At 40.8% G+C, this 16855-nt stretch overlaps 1 protein-coding gene across 15 annotated transcripts in view; it reads left to right on the forward strand.

The window, feature by feature from the left end:
- Window positions 1–16855, forward strand: part of LOC132381232 (tetraspanin-18-like) — a 199321-nt gene that overhangs the window by 86769 nt on the left and 95697 nt on the right. For 5 of the 15 annotated variants that reach the window (XM_059950598.1, XM_059950596.1, XM_059950595.1 and 2 more), the window contains exons 1-2: window positions 4007–4325; window positions 9144–9234. The exons of 4 other annotated variants lie outside the window; for them this stretch is intronic. The gene's annotated coding sequence lies outside the window, so the exon portion shown is untranslated. Of the gene's footprint in view, window positions 1–4006; window positions 4326–5602; window positions 5714–9143; window positions 9235–16855 lie in introns of those variants that run through there. 6 more of the 15 variants (XM_059950597.1, XM_059950607.1, XM_059950603.1 and 3 more) reach the window with 3 other exon arrangements.

Below are 16855 nucleotides of genomic sequence, written 5' to 3' on the forward strand. Positions count from 1 at the left end.
AATTGGATTGAGGTTTTTTGTATTAATTGGATTAAGATTAATATTTTGTATATAATTTCTTGGATGTAATTTGCTTTAAACTTTATGATTGACATGTGTTACAAACCTGTAAAAATAAACAACGTTGTACAGATAATGAAGGCTTTCACATTTCAAACTTATGCAAATGGCTGTGAATTGTAACTTCATGTGAAGCGTTCACCTAACTGAACAGTGCCAGAGGCAATGTTCCCTCTAATTCGTAATGACCAGTGTGCATAAATATCTTGTGCTGTGCAATCTTAAGCCCAGAACGTGCGCGCTGAATTTTATATATCAAGGTATTAATTTTAACCGCAAAAAACACTCTGTCAATGAGAACTTTGATCCCCTCTGGGCTTGATCATTTTCACTCTCGTTCATCTGCACTCTCACAAAACATACGTAGCAGGCCTGCAGCAGGTAATGAAAGATTTCCTCGCTGGACCTTTTGCTCACTGTCCATATGTGATTTGCTTGCTAAATGACACTTCGAAAGAAAAGTTTTTAAGTATTACTCCACTCCTTCCCACTTGCAAATTCTCCAGCAAATTTTGCATTACAACACCACACACGTAGCACCAATTTCTGTATTGTGCATAAATATTTCTCATAGCTGCACATTCCTGACCTCATGAGCTTTCAGTGTAGCAGTTTCTACTGTTTCATTAAGCCATTCCGCTTTAAATGAACTTGCAGTTCTTTTGTGCTGCATGTCCTCTGCTTCTTTGTAATTCAACATAGTGCGTCAATAATTACTTCAATAAAAACTGTATAAATAAGCCAGTTCTAAAATCTGTAGACAAATCATCGCAAACTCTATGTTGTCAACATTGTCCACATCAGAAACCAGAAAAGGAAATGTAGCTGTGTAATATACTTAAGACGTCAGCGAAGTAGAGGGGGATGACCTTTTGTGAGTAGTTTAAATTCCTTTGTGCACTAGTAGCAAAAGATGATTGCGCACACATGCACAAACCTTAGAGGGAACATTGGTCAGAGGAAATCAAAAGGTCTGGCAGCATCAATGGAGAGGAATAAACAGTTGACTTTTCATGCTAATACCCTGCATCAGGACTGGAAAGGAAGCGAGAAAATGCCAGAATAAGACAATGGGGAGAGTGGGGAAGGAGTACAAGTTGGCAGGTGATCGGAGATGCAAGAAGCTGACGGGTGATAGGTGGAAAAGAGCTGATGAAGAAGGAATCTGGTTGGAGAAGTCAGATGAAAGGGAAGAAAGGGAAGGAGGAACGTCATCAGAGGGAGGTGATAGGGAAGTCAGGAGAAGAGAAAAGGGTGAGAGTGGAACTCGAATGGAGAATGGAACAAAGGGGAGGGGAGAAATTACTGGAAGTTAGAAAAATTGATGTTCATGCCATTATGTTGGAGGCTACCCAGATGGAATATGAGATGTTGCTCGCCCAACCTGAGTGTGGCCTCATCTTTGCAGTAGAGGAGGCCATGGGCTGTCATGTCAGAAAGGGAATAGGAAATCAAATTGAAATGGGTGTTCACCATGACATCCCACCTTTGTGGCAGACAGAACGAAGGGTTAGCACTTGGCCCAAAACATTGACTGTTTGCTTCTCTCCATAAATGGTACCTGATGACCTGTTTAATTCCTCCAGCTTTTTGTGTGTGTTGTTCAACATTTCCAGCATCATCAGAATCTCTTGTCTTTACTTTCTTCTTAAGCAAGTTCTTATTTTTTTTTAAAAGGGGAAAGGATGTTGCCTGGTTTGTGCCCTGTGTATATTGTACGTGTATAATGAAAGTATTAACTTAATGTTGCTATTACTTCAAGAAACTGCACCACCTGGTTAACCTAGTAACATTGTCATTATCATACTTCAGTTCATTTTATAGAGTTGATGAATATAATGTTCAAGTGATGCTTAAGTCAAAATCAGTTAATGTTATGTTCAGCATTCATAGAACATAAAAATCTATGGCACAGTACAGGCCCTTCGGCCCACAACATTGTGCTGACCATGTAAACTACTCTGGAAACTGCCTAGAATTACCCTACTGCATACTCTCTATATTTCAAAGCTCCATGTACCTATCTAAGCGGCTTTTAAAAGACCCTATTGTATCTGCCTCTATCACCATTCCACACATCCACCACTCTGTGTGAAAAACTTACCTTTGACATCCTCTTGTACCTACTTCCAAGCACCTTACAACTATGCCCCCTCATGTTAGCCATTTCAGCCCTAAGAAAAAAGCCTCTGGCTACCCACACAATCAATGTCTCTCATCATCTTATTCACCTCTATCAGGTCACCTCTCATCCTACTTTGCTCCAAGTAGAAAAGGCCAAGTTCATTCAAACTATTCTCATAAGGCATGCTCCCCAATCCAGGCAACATCCTTGTAAATCTCCTCTGCACCCTTTCTAGAGTTTCCACATCCTTCCTGTAGTGAGGTGACCAGAACTGAGCACAGTACTCCAGGTGGGGTCTGATCAAGGTAACATTACCTCACCTATAGCTGTAACATTAGTTCACAGCTCTTGAACTGAATCCAACAGTTGATGAAGGCCAACACACCATACACCTTATCAACACTGTCAACCTGTGCAGCAGCTTTGAGTGTCCTATGGACACAAACACCATGATCTCTCTGATCCTCCACACGTTCAAATGTCTGTACCAACCAGTGGACCGCAGCCTGTGAGACAGTTCTCCACTAATTCTCAGAGGTCAGTGACGAGGGCTCTGCCAGGTTGGTCCGGTTGGTTCATGATCTTTGTTTTCACATTCTCTAGTTGCAATCTTCACGGCTTCCAACTGAATGGCTTGCCTGGGGAGTTAGGTTACAACTGGTCTTGATAAGGTAGATAGATAGAATAACATATTTATTTCCCTGAACTACACTACTGAAACAGATGGCATATTGAAGAGATGACAGCTTGTTAATTTAATGATTAAAAAAATGTATTCAAACTCACAGACTCCCAAGATGGAATTTGAACTCATGTCGTTAGATTATTAGCATTGGCCTAACGACAGATGTACAGCTATTTATATCATTTTCTGGTCCCATTTATAATTATGGTTTGTGTTATTATCATGATACAATTGTGACAAAGTCACATACTGGTCGTATTCTAATGAGCCTTTTTGGACCCTAAAACTGCTGGGAACTCACAGGAAAATAAAGAGCTTTTACCCGACTGTAAACTCTTTGTTTTTGTTGATACTGCAATAAGGAGGTTGCATTAGGAAGATGCGACACACACAATTGCTGGGGGAACTCAGTAGGTCAGGCAACATCTATGGAAATGAATAAACTACCAAAGTTTCGGGTCAAGACTCTTCAGGACTTAGTAAGTTGTTGATTTTTAGTAAACAAATAAAATTTAAATGACCTTAGAGCATTCTAGGAGGAATATTTTAGGGTACCTCTTTCTGGAAATGGGGGAATCTCAGTGTACCCCTGGAAGCTGTTCAAACAATGAAATCTGTGCCATCTGATTCAAAGAATAATCCAGATGTAGCTAAAATTCAGTGAAACAAATAGTTAATTCTTGGGCATCTGGCCAATAAAAAAAAATCAAAGAATATTTTTCTTTATGTATGAGAGGTCCAAATTGAAATATAGAGATTTGTGTTTCTTAGGATAAGAAGACAGAATGGTTATTCCCTTTCCAGTCTATTAATCTGACAGCTACAAAGACGGGGGAATTTAGAAAGGCAGATATTCTTGGGGTTCATCTAACAGTGGCAAGTGATGTTAAAAACATAAGGAAAGGAGCTGGAGTAGGAAGTATGACCTCTCGAACATGCTCACTCAATCATAAGCATCAAGGCTGATCATCGTCCCTAATCTCCATATCCTTTGACCTTCAGGATTTAGAATAATAGACTATTCTAGGACTGCATCAATATAGGCAAGAGAAATGAGAAGCTGAGTGCAAGTGATCTGCAAACTATAGGTGACATCCAGAGTTAAACTTTCAAACTTACTTCGGGCAATTTTTGACACAGCAGCCTCATTTTAACTTTGCTGTAATTTGAATAGAATCCTGAAAACTGGTCGGCTGCAGCACCACAAAATAACTTTACAGAGATCTGCTGTAAAGATTAACTCTTGTAGAACTCGGCTATATTTTGCCAAAATAAATAGAGCAAACAGGAAAATATCATTAAACATGCTTCGAAGTTAATGCTCTTAAAACCTACCAAGCGGGCCAAGATTTTCCATTGCACTCAATGTACTCTGCACACAGGATCAGCAGCTGTTTTTCGAAAGGTCTCTGAAAATGCGAGTGCTATGAAACTCCAACAATTATTCAATTACAGGTCAGTGAATTCTACTAACTAATTACGGTTGCTATTGTAGTAGGGTAGCTACTAGATGCGAAACAGGAGAAAGCAAAAACATTATTGAATGATTAAGGAACTATTGAACTATCTCAGAACGGAGCTAAATTGGAGTAAAATTCCTCAAACACATTCCTTAACTTTTCATGGGCCTGTATCAAAATTTCTAAAGGCAAGCCTGTGTGGCTCAGCTCCTGATTACAAAGTTTTATTCATCATGTTCTATGGACAAAGTGTGACTTAGAAAATTTGGGGGGAAATTATACTAAGCAAATGATTTTAACTATTGTTAGGTTCAATATTAAAATGTACTTTGTCAGCTGTAAGATGTTTGGGCTTTGTTGAACCCTAATGGCAACTTTATATAAAAACAAACCCTTTTTAAAAGAGCTTTATTTTGGTGGGACCTTTCTTCTTGCTGGCAATGTTGTCAAGTTAATCACAACGGGAAGAGTAGTTCAAATCAGTCTGATTTTACATTTTTATTGTGAATTCCTCAGTGGTAGATTTAAAAAATGCACTGAAAACAATACAATTAATGTAATAAAACATAGAAAAGCAGATTGGAGTTACATTGTTTTATATTAAAACAGAAGATACTTACCTCGAGTGCCCAACTAGAATCAGTGGAGGACATTGAATCATTGCAATGCTTCATAACCTCAGGAAAACCCTGCAATTAACTCTTTTGAAAATGATGCAAAAATTCTCCATGTTGAACCAATATTTGAAAAGTTGAGGAGAATATAATGTGAATTAATTCATTATGACTGATACATTGAGATTTTGACTATTTGGTGCCATATGTGTTTCTGGACTTTTACATAAAGGAAATCTGGGATAAGTAATTTTGCCCTGCCATACCAAAGTTACAATTCCACAACAGAGAAAAAAATATCAGTAGAAAGGCTTCAGCATTTCTTATTTAAGAAGTGAAGAAAAGAATTGATTTTTATGCAGGAAGAGCAGAATTAGAAAAATCATAATGGGCCTACAAACTATTTCATCTCTTGATCATAGAATAGTTAGTAGACACATTGTCTGCATGCAGTTGATTGGAATTTGTACTCAACAAAATCCCGCAGCACTACGAAGTCAATGTTTCTGATGTCAAGTCAACATTGTAACGAAGGGATCATAGCAGCAAAGGGTGAACAACAAGATCTCACACTTAATAATGTGATTTTGGTTTTGGGAGCATTGTGAAGCTTCAAAGTGCTTTAGATTTTTAATTAGCTCTATCATATCACTTGAAGCTTATACTAAGAAATTCACGAAGTACATCATCACCTGAGCAGTAAGGGTTTCTTCACGATCTAAAGTTATCACTGTACACGGGAGCACCAGGACTAGGACTGCCTGACCAGGTAACACAGCTTTCTCTCTCAGGCTGTAAGACTATTGAAAGGTCTCGTCGCTGAGACGGTGAACTGCTTACTGTTTGCTGTTTACCCACGCTGCACACTACCTGCTTTCAGAATGATATTTTATTAACTTATTTTGTTTTGTGGGACGTGTGTGATGTATGTTCTGTGGGTGCACCATGGTCCGGAGGGACCTTGTTTCATTTGGTTGTATATATGTGTAGTCAGATGACAATAAACTTGAACTAGAACTTGTTTTTCTGGTCAGATATGTATTGGCTTAAACATTCATCGACCCATAAGAGCATACGGTGGACTTGCACAATGGGGGTACCTTCGTTCAAAGCCAGAAACAAGCAGAACGCTAAAAGAGTTGTACATGTTAATATCAGAAATGCCAGGCCTGCAAATATACTCATGCAAAAACATGATAAACCTTATTATCATCCCACGATGGAAAGAGGTTCACTGTGGGTGGAGACCAATGGCTGGGAAAGATCCTGTGGGAGGGGTGGTGAGCGGCTGAAGCTAAGGTTCTGGAAAACCAGGGGGCTCACTGGGAGAGGCTGTCAAAGTGCAGGGGATGGTTCTGGAGTAACAATGGAGGGAACGGTAAGGGTTGGGAGCTTTAAGAGTTAAATGATGCGTGGTAGACTGAGGACAGGTTTCCTAGAAATTCCAGATTGGGAGAAAAATATCATGGAAGAGTCAGGCAGCAAGATGGACATAAGTGTAATGATGGGATGGGCAAGTGTCTTGTTTTACCAAAGGAAATTTCTGATGCTGGTGTGAACTGGTCACCAGCATAGTTCACTAGCAAAGCCTAGAATCATTGCTAGACCCCTTGGCAGTGAGCCAACTAGGTTTGGGTCTTTTAAGAACACAGCAACAGGGCTTACCCCTCTGGTTAAGGCCTGTGCTATTCACATGCAGCAAGTCTGTAAAACACTGTTGCAGAAACAACATGGGTTGCATGTCAATTGCTCATGCCAGCAGCCTCTGTGAGTGTTATATGCATGGAGGACTGAGACAGTATTCCCAAATATTTTTTTATGCACTATCACATTTTATGCCACAGACTTATAGGAGCCAGTGGTTTATATGTCCACTAGGATGTTTAACTACTGAGAAAATTAAAATCTAATGCATTGGACCACATCGTACACAATGTGATTATGTTTGCTTTGAGTGAGGCAATTGGAACTTGCTCATCTATTACCTTTTTGCTGTGTTATCGTAAGCTGTTGCTTATTGCCATGAATGAGGACAAAGAGTGATTAAATGAAACATTTATGACAGCCCAGGGTATAATTGCAGCAGTGGCACAAGTGACTCTTTCACTCATGACCCAGCAGGGGTGAAAATTACAGGGAACACTTAATCACTTCTCCTGAGGGAACATAGATCTGTGTGAACTTTCTTTTTCACACTTCTAAAGTAATCAACCAAAACTTCACAAAGTCAGTTTAACAGTGCAGACTGTATTTTCCAACTCTGACTAGCTACATTCACAGAGAAATTTTACATCACTGTGTTCCTAAGAGTATTTTTAAAATTTATACTGCTTATTATGGTTCTATCCTTAATCAAATATTTTCTCAATTTTCTTCTAAAGGAATTAAATGCACTTAGAGGCAGTACATCCCATATATACACAGATTTTTAAAACTCTCATTTCAGCCAGATTTCCACTCTTTTTTTTTTCAATTCAGCTTCCATGAATCTTTTGAATTCTAGAGCTGCTTTTGAAAGCTCCCCCATCAGCAAATGTTACACCATTATGATCTACAATTTCATGCATTTTCCACTGAGTAACAAAGTACCGTGTCACGGCTAATAGTGCCTCTGTCTCACTGCTCCGGTGACCCAGGCTCATTGTTGACCTCATTGCTGTCTCTGTGGAGTTTACATGTCCTTCCGGCGAGCGGTGGTGTTTTTTTCTGAGTGTTCTGGCTTCCCCTCACATCCCAAAGCCGCACAGGTCAGTGGGTTAACCGGCTGGTGCGGTGTTGAAGTGCCGTCTGAGTCTATAATGACAGAAAGTGGGGCATTGCTGGGATATTTGTTTATTTGCAGAATTCACCAGGAAATATTTCCAATTAAATAATTCTGATTTTAAGCATCATGTTACAATTGTCATGCATATAAAATACTGACATGACCACACTTTTATGCTTGGGGTCTTGTTAAAAATATGTCATGTACAATTTCAAATGTTTTACAAGTGGGACCAAAATACAGATACAAATACAAATACTTTATTGTCACCAAACAATTGATACTGGAGCGTACAATCATCACAGTGATATTTGTTTCTGTGCTTCGCGCTCCCTGAAGTACAAATCAAAGTAGATATAATAAAAATTTAAATTATAAATCATAATTTGAAAATAGAAAAGGGAAAGTACGGTAGTGCAAGTCAGGTCCAGATATTTGTAAGGTACGGCCCAGATCCGGGTCAGGATCTGTTCAGTAGTCTTATCACAGTTGGAAAGAAACTGTTCCCAAATCTGGCCGTACGTATCTTCAAGCTCCTGAACCTTCTCCCGGAGGGAAGAGGGACAAAAAGTTTGTTGGCTGGGTGGGTCTTGTCCTTGATTATCCTGGCAGCACTGCTCCAACAGCGTGCGGTGTAAAGCGAGTCCAAGGATGGAAGATTGGTTTGTGTGATGTGCTGGGCTGTGTTCACGATCTTCTGCAGCTTCTTCCGGTCTTGGACAGGATAACTTCCATACCAGGTTGTGATGCACCCTAGAAGAATGCTTTCTACGGTGCATCTATAAAAATTAGTGAGGGTTTTAGGGGGCAGGCCAAATTTCTTCAGCTTTCTCTAAAGGCGCTGGTAGACCTTCTTGGCAGTGGACTCTGCTTGGTTAGACCAAGTCAGGTCAGTTGTGATATTCACCCGGAGGAACTTAAAGCTTTTGACCTGTTCCACCTGTGCACCACCGATGTAGATGGGATCGTGTGGTCTGCTACTCCTTCTGAAGTCAACGACCAATTCCTTCGTCTTGCTGACGTTGAGGGATAGGTTATTGTCTTCGCACCATGCCACCAGGTTCTTAATTTCCTCTCTGTACTCCGACTCATCATTACCCAAGATACGGCCTACAATTGTGATGTCATCAGCAAACTTATGTATTGAGTTCGATGGAAACTTGGCTACACAATCATGGGTGTACAGTGAGTACAGCAGGGGGCTGAGTACACAGCCTTGTGGGGCACTGGTGCTCAGAGTGATTGTAGAGGAGAGTTTGTCCCCTATTTTTACAGCCTGGGTCCTGTCTGTAAGGAAGTTGAAGATCCAGCTGCAGATCTGAGTTCTAAGACCCAGGTAGCGGAGTTTAGGAATCAGTATATCTGGAATTATGGTATTAAAGGCAGAGCTGTAGTCGATGAAAAGGAGCCTTACATATGCGTCTTTATTCTCCAGGTGTTCGAAGGAGGAATGTAGTGCCAGAGAGTGGCATCTGCTGTTGACCTGTTGCTCCGGTAGGCAAATTGCAAAGCGTCGAGGTTGACCGGTAGGTTATGGTTGTTGTGTGTCATAACCAATTGCTCGAAGCACTTCATAGCAATTGCTGTCAGAGCCATAGGTCGATATTCATTCAGGCATGCCACCTTGCTTTTCTTCGGCACCAGGATTATCGCTGCCTTCTTAAAACACGAGGGGATCTTAGACTGAAGCAGGGAGCAGTTGAAGATGTCAGTAAACACTCCAGCTAGCTCGCTTGCACAGGCCCGGAGAATCCGTCCTGGGACGCCATCTGGGCCCGTCACCTTCCTTGGATTTATCTTCAGGAAGGCTCTTCTAGCGTCTTCCTCGGTGACGATGAATCTTGATGCCACCAGGTCGGGTTCATCCAGAGGGGGCGGGATGCTCCTCTTCTGTTCGAATCTTGCCTAGAATACATTAAGTTCATCAGGAAGAGAAGCGCTAGAGTTATTGATATTCCCAGCCTTTTCTTTGCGCTCATTTAGACCCTGCCATAGTCTACTGGCATCCCTCTGGTCGGCCTGGGCTTCCAACCTGGCTCGATATCGCCTCTTGGCGCCCATAATGGCTTTCCGGAGTTCACCCCTGGATTCCATGTAGTGACTGGTATCCCCGGACCTAAAAGCCGCAGCTCCAGCCTTCAAAAGGGACTGGACCTCATAAAATCAAATTAATTGAACTGCTTTGAATAAATGGCTCGGTGACAGAAAACAAAATTCCACACCACAAAGAAGTATACTGCTTTTTCTGAGAAGTAAATACTAGTTTTAAAATTGATTGTCATTTATTAAAATAATAATTTTTCCTTTTTGTAGAAAAGCAAGGCAATTTGGTGACAGTTTTGTGAGGAGGCAACTAAACAAGACTCCAAGTTATGGGAAAGCTACTGGCATGGACCAAAGATAGGTTGACTGGCAGAACGCAGAGGATAGTGATGGCTGCAAGTGATTAGTTGTCTTCTGTAGATGTCAGATTGAGAATACAACTTCTCAATTTATGTGTTAATGATCTGGATGAAAGAAATGATGGCATTGTGGTCAGGTTTGTAGATGATACAAAGACTGGTGGAGAGACAGAGGCAGGGATTCTGTAGGACTTGGAGCTTAGGAGAGTGGGCAAAGGGGTCACAGAAGGGTTGCAGTTTTGCTTGCACTGTGATATTGTTCCCACACCTATGTATATATCGCAAGACTACTTACTTTTTCCTCCATAAACTTAACCAACAGCTTCCCTGCATCAACCAACTGCTGAAAATCTCACTCATGCCTTGGTTAATTCTAAACATGACTGTTCCTATCTTTCCTTTAACTCATTGAAATCACTGTTGTCTGTTGGTAGCCAGCATCTAAACTTTAAAAAAATGTTCACCCTTATTTACAAATCCTCTGTTGACTCACTTTACCAACGCCCTCCTTACTGGAAGATATTAAGTGACCGTTTTGCTCTAGGTTTATGCATCTGGATTCCCAACAGGGTTTCTGCTTTACAGCAGAATTCTAATATTGTTCACATTAAAGTGATGGAACTGAGCCTGCAGACTAAAGGTGAAGTTGAGAAGAATGCACTTATTCTGCTCACTCTTGTGAAGAAACTAACGTAGTGTTAGCTTGAGTTGTTTCAGATGGTGCACGTACAGAATCTCATGTCCTGATTCATAACTGAAGCCCAGTTTCCAGCTATCAGAACCTAAAACTAGATTTCAAAAAGCATGTCTTTTTCTATAGTTCAGAATTATGCATTCATAACAATATTGATTTAAGAAAGACCCTCACTTCTTCTCTGGAAGGTCAAAATCAAGATTCATTTCAGCATAAGCATTCAACTAAATCCAAGTTAATTTAGCTGAGATTTGGAATTGACTGAGTTCTAATATTCCATATACTCTGCATTTATACCATTTCTATTTGTATCATGATTCCTATCCCACCCAGAAAATACAGTCTGCCTGTATAACAATTGAGAGTGTTTTTTAAAGATGCTTTCATGAAAATAATACTGTACATTGAGATCATTTTCAAGCTCAGAAATTTGACATTTATTTCCCTGCAGAAGAAAATAGTTCAGACATAATTAAATTCAGAGTTGACATTTGACAGGTAAAGTGTTTGGCATTCATTCCTGTTGAAGAAAGTCATACCAACGTGCCATCTTATATTAAAAAATCAGCATTCAGAATGATATTGGAGGCAAGTATCTAATAATCACAAATGTTTGATTTTAACTCTACAGTGGAAGAGTATGTTGTGATTTTGAAAATAAAAATATATTAATATAAGAAAATAGCATAATATTCAATATATTATACATATATATGTTGTTGGACAAAGATTGCATTTATGCATAAATTATGATATGTCCTTTGTTGGGGGCAGAGGTGAGCGTAGTTGTTATTGCTAAGGAGAAGGTGTTGGGAAGCTGAAAGGTCTGAAGGAAGGTAAATCACCTGGACTGGATTGACTGTACCCCAGAGTTTTAAAAGAAGTAGCTGAAGAGATTGTCAGTAATGATCATTAGGTTCTGAAATGGTTCCAGAGGATTGGAAAATTGCAAATGTCACTCCACTCTCTCAGAAGGGAGGGAGGAAAAAGGACAAGTAAATATAGGCCAGTATTCCAGACTTCAATTGTTGGGAAGGTGTTAGATCCGTTACTAAGGATGAGGTCTCAGGGTACTTGGAGACACATGATAAAATAGGCTGAAGTCAACATGGTTTCCTTAAGGGAAAATCTTGCCTGACAAATCTGTTGGAATTCTTTAAGGAAATAACAAGCAGGACAGACAAGCAGGAGAGTCAATGGAGCCTGTTTAGTTGGATTTTCAGAAGGCATTTGACAAGGGCAACACGTGAGGCTGCTAAACAAAATAGAAGCCCATAGTACTGCAGCAAAGAATCTAGCACAGATTGAAGATGGGCTGACAGGCAGGAGGCAAAGAGTGGAAATGAAAAGGGGTGACTAGTGGCGTTCTGTAGGGTATGGTCTTGAGTACACTACTTTTCACGTTAAATGTCAAGGATCTGCATGACAGAATTGATAGCTTTGTACCCAAGTTTGTGGATGACACCAAGATCAGATGGCAAGGCTGGTAGCATTGAGAAAGCAGGAAGTCTGCAGAAGGATTTGGACGAGTAAGGCAAGGGCTATTTTCTAAATGGAGAGTGAATTCAGAAGTCAGAGGTGCAAAGGATATTGGAATCCTAGTGGAGGATTCCCTAATAGTTAACTTGCAGGTTGAGTCAATAGTAAGGAAGGCAAATGCAATGGTAGCATTAATTTCAGGAGAATCAGAATATAAGAGCAAGGATGTAATGCTGAGGATTTATAAGGCATTGGCCAGACTGCATTGTGAGCAGACTTAGTCCTCATTTCAGAGAAAGAATAGGCTGGCATTGGAGTGCATCCAGAGGAAGTTCATGTTAATGATTATGGCAGTGAAAGGGTAAGTCTATGAAGAGTGTCTGGTGGCTCTGGATCTATACTTACTGGAGTGTAAAAGAATAGGGAGGGGGGTCTCATTCAAATCTATTGGATATTGAAGGGCCTAGATAGAGTAGATTTGGAGAGGATGTTTCCAATAGTGGGAGGGCATAGGACCAGAGGGCTCAGCCTTAGAATAGGAGAACATCTCCTTAGAACAAGATGAGGAGGTGTTTCTTTAGCCAGAGGGTGGGAAATCCATGGAATTCATTGCCATCGATGGCTGTGGGGGCCAGTCATTAGGTATATTTGAAGCAGGGGTTGATATATTTTTGATCAGTAAAGGCCTCAAAGGTTATGTGGAGAAGGCTGGAGGATGGGATTAAGAGGGGAAGTAAATCAGCTATAATGAAATGGCAGAGAAGGGTCAAAGGTCAAATGGCCTCATCCCCTTCCTAGTCCTTATGGCCTATGCTCTTATGGAATTGGAATTAATGTTTGCTTTTGTGTTGCCAGTTAGGAGGCACTGTGACATTGTTTATCACCTTGGTTGCTCTGGTAACAGCAAGGGCTCAGGCATTCACTGACACTCTTTTATAATGCTCCTGGAAATTCAGGTGAAGTTCAAGTTCAACTGTCACTCATCCAAGCACAATTATACGGCCAAATGAGGCAGTGGACTTACTAATCAACAGTGCTAAATGCTTTGCATAACAATGTAAGCCCATTATACTGTGTTGCTGTAAACAACTCCACTGTTTTCCACTAACTCCTAGACAACATCATCAATTAAACATCTATTATTGAAAGAAATAAACACCAGTTCTGGGATGATCTTTAAGAAGAGTGAGAGGTGATGTTAATGAAATGTGGAAGTCTGAGGGAAGTTGTTAGGATGGACGCTGGAAAGATGTTTTCCCTGTGGAGGTATTTAAAAGTAGGAGATATAATTTCAGAATCAGGAATTCTTCCATATCTCCATCTTAAATTGATCACCTCTTGTTCAAAAAATTATGCTCCCCCTTCTTACTAGCTCCACCACGGAAAACATTTTCTCAGCATCCATACTGATCATTTCCACCAGAATCTTGCATGGGAATCTTTGAAATTCTCTACCCATAGGGATCTGTGGAGAGTGTCACTGAATTTACTCAAAACAAAGACTGACAAACATTAAATCTAAAGGGAGTGAGGGGGCTGTAGGGAGAGAATAGGAAAGAGGTGTTCAGACCAGGTTCAGTTCAGCTATAAACCTTCTGAAGTGGTGAAGCAGGATCAAGGAGCAAACTAATTTCTGATTATGATTCTTATTTATTATTTAAGCTAATCTGTATGCTAATTAAAACCAATGCAATAACATAGTTAAGCAAATAAAGAATTCTGTGATTACTTAAATTTCTGTGTTCTTCATCCAGTATATCGTAATATATAGTGGCTCCTTTTGGTAATGATATCAGAGCACTAAGTAGTTTACCACCTAATAACACAGAAAATGCTGGCGGAACTCAGGCAGCATCTATGGAAAAGAGTTGGTTTCAAGCCGACACCCTTCAGAAAGAGATGCAGGGCTGGAGAAGGGGGAGTCTGATAGATGAGGACAGAAGGCCATGGAAGAAAGAAAAAGGGGGGAGGAGCACCAGAGGGAGGCGATGGGCGGGCAAGGAGATAAGATGAGGGAGGGAAAAGGCAATGTGGAATGGTGAAAGAGCAGCGTTGGGGGGGTGGGTGGGGGCATTACCAGAAGTTCAAGAAATCGATGTTCATGCCATCTGGTAGGAGGCTACCCAGGTGGAAAATAAGGTGTTATTCCTCCAACCTGAGTGTGGCCTCATCATGACAGTGGAGGAGGCCATGGATAGACATATTGGAATAGGAATGGGAAATGGAATTAAAATGAGTGGCCACAGCGTACCCCCCCCCCCCCACGTCTTCACCATTCCCCATGCCCTTTTCCCTCTCTCTCCTTATCTCCTTGCCCACCCATCACCTTCCTCTGGTGCTCCTCCCTTTTTTCTTTCTTCTATGGTCTTCTGCCCTCTTCTATCAGACTCCCCCTTCTTCAGCTCTGTATCCCTTTCTCAAATCAACTTCCCAGCTCTTTACTTCATCCCTTCCCCTTCAAGTTTCACCTATCACCGTGTGTTTCTCTCACCCTTTTAAATCTACTCCACAGCTTTTTCCTTCCAGTCCCACTGAAGGGTCTCAGCCGGAAACGTCGACTGTACTTTTTTCCATAGATGCTGCCTGGCCTGCTGTCTTTCCACCAGCATTTTGTGTGTGCGCTGCTTGGATTTTCAGATTATCTCTCGTTTGTGATTGGGTTACCACCTAACAATATACTATTCAGATAATAGCTGGTTCTGAGCGGGGCCTCAGAAAGTCAGTGTCCAGTATTACGGACCTCCATCACCCAGGACATGCCCTCTTCTCCTTGTTACCATCAAGAAGGAGGGAGGGCACACACTCAGCGATTCAGGAACAGCTTCTTCCCCCCTGCCATCTGACTTCTAAATGGACATTGAACCCCTGAACACTGCCTCACCTTTTATTTCTGTTTTTGCACTATTTTAAATTTAACTATTTAATATACGTATATATACAGATAATAATTGATTTACTGATTTATTTATTCTTCATTTATTATGTATTGTATTGTACAGCTGCCGCTTAGTTAACAAATTTCACGACATTTGCCGATGATATTAAACTTGATCTATAAGGCTCGTGAGGAATCTAATTAACCACATGGGAATTTTAACCAACTGAGGGATAAGGTTTGTCTTGGCCAATCGTATTTGGAGCTTATCGTGAATTGCTTCCCTGTTTTAATCTCCACATTAAGTTCTTTTCCATGGTTCCCATGGAAATAGCTGCCTGCTGTGTCAGATTACAATCAAAGAAAACCAAAGGAAACTGCAGATACTGGAAATCTGAAATAAAAACAGAAAAAGCCGGGAATAGTCAGTAGGCCAGACAATACTTGTAGAGTTAAATTTTGTTCTGAAGACCCTTCACCAGAACTGGAGAAGTGAGAAGTTGCAGAAGGAGAGAGATCTCTCCTCTGTTTGATCCTTCCCGTCTCACCAATTTTAAGCTAATTAGTTTTCACTTTTCCCATGTGAAAAAACGTTAATTTTATCTTCTCTTTGCAGACCCTGGATATTTCCAGTATCTCTGTTTTTATTGTCTGTTCACGGTCATATGTCTCGGTGCCACCACCCGGGTTGAACTTTGCACTGTTACTGTCATAAAGTAGAACCACAGAAATGGCTCCCACCTTGTTCACATCAACCATATTGGCCATCTATGCTAATCCCACCTGTCTGCATTAGGCCTGCATCCCTCTTTGCCTTTCCTATGCAGGTACCTGTCCAAAGGTCTTTTAGCAGTTGTGATGTTGTAGTTGGATCTGTCTACTTCTCCTCCTTGGGCTGTCTCTAGTATTTGTTTTTAATATTCTTAGCAATATTTACATTGGCAAAGATTGTTGTCCTTCTCCTCAGTGTTTGCTTACCATTAAGATGTGACTTGGGATTCTAATGGTGATAAGAGGCTCTCTGTTTCTGCAAATGAGTGGACGTGCATGTTTTTGCAGTACAAACTTAATTTTAGCAAAAGTGATTAACGAAGATATTAAATTTACTTTGTATTATTCTCTTGCAGTCAGCAGCAAAGCTCCCATGGTCAGCGTGGGCTTATAGGTAAAGTCAGCTCATGCTTTGCAACAATTTCCTCCCCCAGGGCTATCCACTTCTTGGTGGTAAGCTTTGTGCAGCCATCATTTGGGAGTAATAGGTAGGTGGGTTGCTAGGGGTACAAAACAAGCCCTGTTCTGAAAGCACAAACAAGAGAAAATCTGCAGATGCTGGAAATCCAAAGAAACACACACAAAATGCTGGAGTGACTCAGCAGGCCAGGCAGCATCTATGGAGAAAAGTACAGTCGACATTTCGGGCCGAGGCACTTTTTTTCCATAGATGCTGCCTGGCTTGCTGAGTCACTCCAGCATTTTGTGTGTGTTGCCCTGCTCTGAAGGGGTAGGAAAGGAAATTCAGAATGCTTTAAATGAAATCAAATGAGATAGTGTAGATTGGTCCAATGTGCAATGATTATGAGTCTTCAGATCCATCTTTCACAGAGTGTGACAAAAACAGCTCCTAAATCCATAGGGGGAAACATCGCACACCAGTCTGATGGGCAGAGGTGGAACGTAATGGGTGAGCAGTTCATCTG

Source organism: Hypanus sabinus, chromosome 25, assembly GCF_030144855.1.
Source record: "Hypanus sabinus isolate sHypSab1 chromosome 25, sHypSab1.hap1, whole genome shotgun sequence".
NCBI lineage: Eukaryota > Metazoa > Chordata > Chondrichthyes > Myliobatiformes > Dasyatidae > Hypanus > Hypanus sabinus.